This window comes from Lactuca sativa, chromosome 5 (genome assembly GCF_002870075.4).
Source record: "Lactuca sativa cultivar Salinas chromosome 5, Lsat_Salinas_v11, whole genome shotgun sequence".
NCBI lineage: Eukaryota > Viridiplantae > Streptophyta > Magnoliopsida > Asterales > Asteraceae > Lactuca > Lactuca sativa.
This window is the reverse complement of record NC_056627.2, coordinates 353065550-353073940: the sequence shown is the minus strand read 5'-3', so window position 1 is coordinate 353073940 and position 8391 is coordinate 353065550. Positions and strand designations below refer to the sequence as shown.

The 8391-nt window shown below is 40.8% G+C and overlaps 1 non-coding gene across 1 annotated transcript; it reads left to right on the top strand.

Annotated features, from left to right (window-relative positions):
* The first annotated feature begins 214 nt into the window (after positions 1-214).
* Positions 215-321, top strand: LOC111900675 (small nucleolar RNA R71). The gene has a single exon (XR_002853264.1). It is a non-coding gene; the product is annotated as a small nucleolar RNA R71 (small nucleolar RNA).
* The last annotated feature ends 8070 nt before the right edge of the window (positions 322-8391 follow it).

Sequence of the window (8391 nt, the reverse complement as noted above, 5' to 3'; positions counted from 1 at the left end):
TCACCGCCGCCATATCATATGTAGCTGCACTTACTGTCCCTCGAGTTGTGTCATTTCGAGGATTATGGTATTCTCTTGAGTGTTAGAGAATTCTTCAATCGACTCCTTTATCACAGTTGGTGCTTTCTTTGTGAGTGGTCCTTGGGTGTCAAGGAGCTGACTGTTTGTCACGTTCAAACCATCATATAAAATGGAGACTTCCTGTTACACATTGAGGTCATTCTGTGGACAATTTCTCAGCAAACCTTTGTATCTCTCCCATACTTCATAAAGTGACTCGCCTACTTCTTGTTCAAAATTTGCGATTGCTTTCTTTAATTTAGAGACCTTCGAGGGAGGTCAGAACTGCTGAATGAACTCTCCATGCATATTTGGCCATGTGGTTATAGATACTGGGGGAAGCGCTTTCAACCAATCATTTGTGGTACCCTTGAATGCAACTGGTAGCATCATAAGTTGCACAGTCTTGCGTGGCACATTTGGGATGTTGAAGTATTCGGCTATCTCGTTGACCTCGTCAATGTGTTTATAGGTATCTTTGTGATCCTTCCCATAGAATGGGATATCCTTCAGTTGGGCGAGTATGTGACCCTTCAATTCAAAGTTTGTTGTCGCTCGAATGGCGGGGTTGAACAAGACCTGGTACATTATCCTTACGCATCCTATTCTTGTCCTCCTCCATGGATATATCTGCAATATCCGCCAGCTCTAGTTATGGTTTGGGTGACTTGGGTGTTTCGGGCTCGTGATCCGTTGTCTTTTCTTCTTGAGTTTTCTCGAAGCTTTCATAACCGTTTGATTCCCCGATTGATTGCCCTTATTTTTTCTCAAGATTGATTCCAGATCTTCCAATGGTGGTACTACTATAGAATTAGAGCTCCAGGTCATAAACTACCTGAAACAAAATAGAAAATTATGCGTAAAACGAACAAAAATGAGAAAAACGAAAACTGGAAATACGACAAACACAGCATGTTCAAAATTGACCATGATGTGTTCAACGCAAAAACAGAATAAACAGAAACGAAAATTAATACAAAAAAATTTGTAACTTTATTTGAGATAAATCTCATATAAAGGATCGATAAGACTGGAAAATAAAATTAACTATTTTAGAACCGTTCCCCGGAAATGGCGCCAAAAACTTGATACGTGTGGAATGTACTAGTTTTAATCCTAACTAACTTAAAACAAAAACAAACACACAGTAGGCAGTGTACATATCGATTAGTAGTTTTGTGAAGGTATGTAAGGTATCGAATACAAGGAACGATAAAAAAACAATTAAAGTTATTACTAATGTTAATTATTTCAAACAATTATTAAAGAAGGGGTTTTTCTCTAGTTTTGCAAGACTAGAAACTTAAGTAATTACTTAAACACTTAGCAAAGAACAATTAACGACTAAAAGAAGAACAAAAGACAACTAGATTCAATAACATTAAAGAGACTTCCGTTTAGATTCAATTCACTTATTCCTTTGGTTGATTTAGTGGCAAGTGCAATGGATTAATATATCATCAATTACCAATTTCTAATGTGATTAGGTTCATGTTCACTATTACTAATCCTTTAGCAAACAAATTAATTCAAGCAGTGATCAAGTGATTAAACTAAAGAGTTTATTAGTGTTCAGTTCAAATCAAGTAAGAGTAGTAATAGTAGTTATATAAATTGGTTGGTTCAATTAACTTATATGTGTTTGGTAATCATATATAGCCTACACATCAATGTACTTATTCTCTAGTTAACCTTAGGTTATGTTCACAACACTAGGCTTATAATCTTGTTTTCACAAAGTCATAAAAGGCAAGAAATCAAGAAGATGTTCATACAATCTCAATTTACTTTAATCAACATAAAATAATTATCATTAACACATAAGGTTCTTTTAACAAGCTTAACATGAGAGATAATCAAATCAGTATAATCGAAAGCCACTAAATCAAACCATAATCATCGGATCCTCTACTCTAAACAAAAGTAAGGTTTTTAGCCCATAACTTTAGCAGGAACAATCATAAAAACGAAATTCATCAATGCAAACATGATGTAATCAAATAAATTAGGTAAGTTACTAGTGATTTTTTCCTTAGATCTCTTCAATTCGAAGCTTCTAGTCGAATTCTGAAATCCATAGCTCCTAGGGATGTCTCTGGCCTCTAAAAGTCGATTAAAACTCCAAGCATTCGTTAGGGTTTCGAACAGAAATGATCCTGAAATAGATGTTGGAAATCGGTGCAACATGCCGTGTTTAAGGACCAAACACGTCGTGTTTAAGGACCAAACGTGTGTACAACAAGGCACTATTTTATCGATATTTTCCATATCAACATGTCGTGTTCACGAATAACACGCCGTCTTCTTCTGCATTTTCATTTTCTTTCTTCAAAATCCAAGATCTAAGCTTCCAATTTCCAATCCTATTTCCTTTTTCTTCCGAGCATGTCTTTGTTGCTGAAAATGAAATTTTAAACTAATTAAGTACCTTTTGTTCAATATTTAAGACAAAAACAACATAAAGTAGTAATACAGTTCCTGAATTATATGACTAAATATGCCCATATCAAGACCCTACCTCTGATATGATCCTACCTGGTTGTTCCTTACTTGATAGATCTTAAAGTAGACTTTGAGTTAATGATGAAGCTAGAATAATAATTAGTCGCAATAAATAATAAACTAAAACTTAGTAATAATGATACTAGGTTTCATCAAAGGAAAATACAGTTGCTAGAAGCGAAGCGTTGCCCGAATTTCGAGTCGTCACTTTAACAAGTGAGTGTATAGCTACTTTCATCTTACACATAGATATAAAATATTTAATATTAATACGTGCTATATGTGTTTATTATCCATGTTCCTGATATCTATACTAGATGAACGATTTATACATATTTTACTTGATTTAAACTGTATATGTAATTTTATACCTATAAATATATCGGGTAAAGTTGGGTAGATGAAAGATGATATAGATGAAGAGAGATGAAAGATGGTACTATATGATGAAAGATAGGATGTCATAGTATGAAAAAAGAAGTAGGAAAAGATAGAATGTTGAAGGGCCTAGAATAATGGTTTGGTCTAGGTATAAGAGTTAGTGATAGGGGTGTGTGTATGAAAAACGTTTTTGTTTAGTTTGCGGTTGTAATAGAGTTTACGGCCGTAAACACCTTACGACTGTAAACTCTTCACGGTCTTGGGTGTCTATATATAGGGTTGTGTCAGACGTATTGGTTGTTGATGCCTTTCGTATTTTCCATTTCCACCAAGTTGTATCAGACGTTTTAAGGCTATAAAGCGTATGCAAGCTTGGTTTGTTATTTCTCTGCTTATTATTTCGTATTGTGTGGTTGTTATTTGCTTTTGAGCATTGGTAGATCCGATTTTGGACTTTATAATTGGTATCAGAGCCAGACCAGCGTCAAAGGCATTTTACAGTTGCGTATTTGTGCTAATCGTACTTCACAGCGAAAAAGGGTTTTTTGTTTCAGTCGAAATCTGAAATTTAAGAGTTTTCAGTCCAAGCTTACGGCTGTAAACACCGAGTTCACGGCCGCAAGCTCTTCAAGTTCTTCCACCGTAATCAGAATTCCTTAACAGTGAATCGAGTTTTGGTATAAGGCTGCTAATCTTAAATTACTAAAGACTCAACCAAATAAGTTTAATTACCTAAAATTATTAATTAAAATAAAAAAAAGTTTTTTTCTTTCGACAGTGAATATTGAAGACCATATTTTAATTACCGAATTTTTTTTGAAACTTTACTGAGTTCACGACCGTAAACAAGGAGTTTACGGCCGCAATCATTTTTCGACAGTAAATCAATTTTTGCTCGACAGTAAACTAATTTTTGGAAGTTAATTATTTTTAAGCAGCAAACGTTTTCTGAAAGTAAACTTAAAAAAATGGAATCACAAAATCACAACCAATATCAAGAACTCGATGCTGTAATGGGCACCACCACGTGCATTCCAAGGCTTATGTCCGCTGATGGTTTCCCTGAGTGGAAATATAGAATTGAGAAATACATAAAGATGAAAGACTTCAAGATTTGGAAATGTTTCATAAAGGATCCAGTCAGAATCACCACTACAGTTGGGGGGCAAGTGGTTGACAAGAAAATTGAAAACTACACTGATGAAAATTTTGAGAGTGTAGAAGAACAGGAAAAGGCATTAGCCATTTTGACTATGGCCCTATCTCCAGACATTGCTCAAGGGTTCAGAGAGTATACTTCTGCTAAAGCATTGTGGGAAGCCCTTATTGAGGTATATGAGGGAAATGAAGATATGCGAGACAGTCGCCAAGATATGCTGAGGCAACGATTCAACATGTTTAACTATGTGCCTGGAGAGACTCTTGAGGCTCAACTGCAGTGGTTCACGACTCTTAATACGGAAATGACTGTGGCAGGGATCTTCTATACAAAGTCAGAAATTAATAAGAAGCTACTAAATGCCCTCCCAAAATCTTGGGACATGAATGTAGCTGTCATTAAAAAGACTAAGGATCTCAATCGCCTTTCTCTAGCTGAAGTGATGGCTGTCATCAAAGCGTGTGATATTGATGACAAGCAGCGAGAGATCAATCATGTGAACTCCTACTCAGCTGCCAATCTTGGCATTTCAACTAACAATGCTCTTTCTTCTCTCTCCTATTCCTCTGCAGGTTTATCTTCCTCTACACCAGTCACGCCCTACCCACAAAGTCAATCATTCCTGTCTACTCAAACTGCTCCATCTTCAAATGTGGCCTCTTCTTCAAAAGGAAAGGAGGGCGATGAAAACCTTGTCTTTGCAACAGGGCTAGTAAATTGCTACAATGCACTTGTAGCTGGGGAGCTTCCACCTCAATTGTCATTTGCAGATCTTGATCAAATCCATCCGGAGGATGTTAAGGAAATGGACATCACATGGCAAATTGCCATGGCAGTATTTAGGGCAAAACAGTTTACCAAAAAGACAAGGAAGAATAATTGGGGAATGAGCGCTGATACGAAGGTTGGATTCAACAAGGGAAAGATTTGGTGCTTCAATTGCCACGAGCCAGGGCATTTTGCTCGTGATTGCCCACATCCTGATAGAAGGGCTAATAATGATAGAACGATAGTTGTAGTTGGGAACAACCGAAGCAGTGGTCAAGCAAACAATGAAAAGGCTATGGTTGCACAATCTTTCGACTGGGATGATCAAATACAAGCTCTCAATTTATCTGGACCAGAAAATGCTCATCTGGCACAGGTAAGGGATGATGCTCCAGCAGGGATTGTAGCAGCTGAAGATAGTGTGATGGAGCTACAGTTTGCTTTGATGGTATCCTCTTCTCATGAACCTAGTTCATCCAAGGTAAGTCTCCCATCATGCTCTAAGGCTTGTATCGATTATGTAAAAACTTTACATGACAAAATTGAGACATTAGGCAATGAAGTAGAAAATCTTAGGATTCTTCGTAAACTTAATGAAAAATTAATAAGAGATGTAGAAGACCTTAGATATGAAGGGTACCAATTTCGAAAAGGACAAAAACCACTCAAAGCTCAATTGGAATCGAAAATTAAGGACTTTAGGAGACTCCAGGAAGACTACAGTAACAAATGTGAAAACTATGATTATGTAGTCAAACAAAATGTTGAGCTAGTGGCTGAAGTTGAATCTTTGAAAGGAAAGCGATGAGGGCGCTCCATGTTAAATACTGAGGACGAGCAGCCTTCAGATAGAATTCGATCAGCTCCCTATCCACCTCAGAGTTCGGATGAGGGACTTCAAAAATATTTGAGAAGGCGTGGAAGATAAACGCCTTTCGAGTCAACGGCATGTCGAACTGCGAATCGACAGAATTATAGCAGTCGAACGAGATCACCGGCTCGAGCCATAGGATGTTGGGAGTATCTATGGCCTCCTTAATCATTCGCTCCCGAGTCCATGCAGGGAAGAGAGTCTTCCTGCTCTCGAGGAGATCGTGGGCTTCCTTCTGCTTGCGTTCGGCTTCTTCAGCCTCTCGCGCCACACGATTAACATCATCATCAACATTGCGACTGTTTTTGCGTTTCAACATGTCAGCAATGGTTTCATCATCTTCATCTTCATCTTCTTCCTCAGCTATGTGTTTCCCTTTATCCTTCACACCCGAACCCGAAGCTTGACCAGTCGGAGGTGGTTCGGTTGTGTGAGTAGCTTTGGAGGAAGGAGGTGGTTTCGATCCGGACTTCATCTCTTCTCCCCCCTTGTTTCGGAGTGGACACGAAACTAGGTAAACCTTCGATTTTGCTGAGAAGGTCCAAGGCAGGAGCAAGTTTTTCAGCAAGGGTTCGCCTCACCGAATGGTTTAGAATCGGATCGTGTGCTTCTAGGATGTTAGATAGGGCAGCGTGTACATCCGAAACACATGTCTTGATAACCTCCCGTTCGGATCGAAGAGCTTCAAGCTGTTGCAGTGAGGTTGAAAGTTGAGTGCTCTTGACCTTTAAGGCAATGGTTTTGCTTGCCAGAACGTCCATCAATGAGTTTTCAGCTGCGAGATCCTCCTGAAGCTTAGCGAGGCGCTCATCGATGGAGGCACGAAGGTCCGAGTTGTCATCGCTTATGGTTTGGCGAAGAGTACCGAACGATGTCAACTCCGTTGAGATGAACTTTGCCAATTGCTGAACAATCGGTTCCAAAGTTGTCTTGGTGGCGTCAGCGCTTTCCTGTAAGGACTTCAATAGGGTAGAAGCGTCTGAGAATAGTTTATCGACTTTTGCGGTCGCAGCCTCACAGGCTTTTGTGGAGGCGTCTATGGCGGCTGAGGCTGAAGCTACAGAATCATGCTGAGCCCTGGAGAAGGCATCAACAATCTTCTGAAGAGCGGCTTCAGAAAGAGATGAATGGTGGTTGGAAGATGAAGCGAGAAGTAAGTCAACCTTCTCGTTGAGCTCCTTAAGATGCTTCTTTGTCACTGGAGCATCATCCTCTTCGTCACTCTGAACCTGAAACGGACTAAAGTAGACCGAATCGAAGGTCATGTTGTCTCCGCCAAGAAACGGGTTATCTCCATTAGAGGCATGATCTGGAGATGATGGAGGTGGTGAAGCTGGGGGTGTGGTGGGTTGGGTAGGTTCAGGGTGAGTATGGGGTGGGGTAGTTTCGGGTGGTGGTTGAGTGTGGGTAGGTTCGGTTGGATGCTGGGTTTCGGTTTGTGGTGGTTCAGTTACGGGTGGGGTTTCGGTTGCATCGGTATGAACCCCCGTATCAGATACGTTGGTTGTAACCTTTGCAGTTGTTGTTGTAGTTGTATCAGTGAAAATGGGTGGTGGTATAGGGAAAGAGGTTGGAGGAATAGTGGTAGTGGAGGTTATGGTGGGAATGGAAGTAGGGATTGTTTGAGTAGGTGAAGGAACTGGTGAGTTGTGGATTTCCATGTCTGGAGTAGGAGATCGGGGTGGGGTGTTGCCTCGTTGAGGGGTTTCGCCTCCTTGAGAGCCGTCCGAATCCGAACGCTCATCTTCTGAGTCACTCGAAGAGGAAGGGATTACAAGCTTTCGCTTCGGTTGAGTCTTTCTCCTCTTCGGCTGCGGGGACTGAGCAGGTTTCGTTTGTTTCCTCTTCTTGGGAGAAGGACCTTTAGGAGCTTTGGTCACTTGCTTCCCTTTTTCCGCCTTTTTGCCCCTGTTCACCGGTTTGTCAGCATCGTGGATGGACTTTAGCATTTCCGGTGTGAGTTCCCTTGGCCCTGACTGTTTGAGCTCCTTGATCGTCCTGATGATCCTGCTGTCAGAAGGAACATCACCATACATTGTCTCCGGAATAGAGCCAATGAAGGAAAACTTGGATGCATCAGAGACGATGATCTTCGTGGTATGAAACGTACCGATCGAAGACATCGATGCACCTGCAGGAGTGGGGATGTCGAACTTATCCATTGCCCACTTTGTAATAAGAGTCCAGAACCGGGCATACGACACCTCAGAGTGTCGTGATGAAGAGGAAAGGCTCTGGATGACCTGTTGCTAGAGGACCAACCCAAAATCTAAGTTGACTCCGTTGTAAACTGCATACATTATCGACAAGAAAAGTCGACTAGCACCGTCGGATCCTGAGCTCCGTTCCGACAAGCCCTTGAAGAGGACTGTGAACATGCCGTTCCACTGTGGCGGCAAACAGGATTTCTTAAACTTGGCGACGGAGATGAGCACCTCCGTGTACCCCATATTGTAGAACATGCTGTAAAGATGGCCCACCGGAATCGTCTCCGGATTGATTCTCGAAGAATCAGCAGCAAACCCTAGCAGAGTGCAGAATCGCTGCCTTGAAATTGAGGTCTTGTAATCAGCAACCTCAAAGAACACCTGCTCGACTGCTTTGTCGTAATAGGCAGTCGCATACACCTGCGAGAGCATCGTCATGGGCA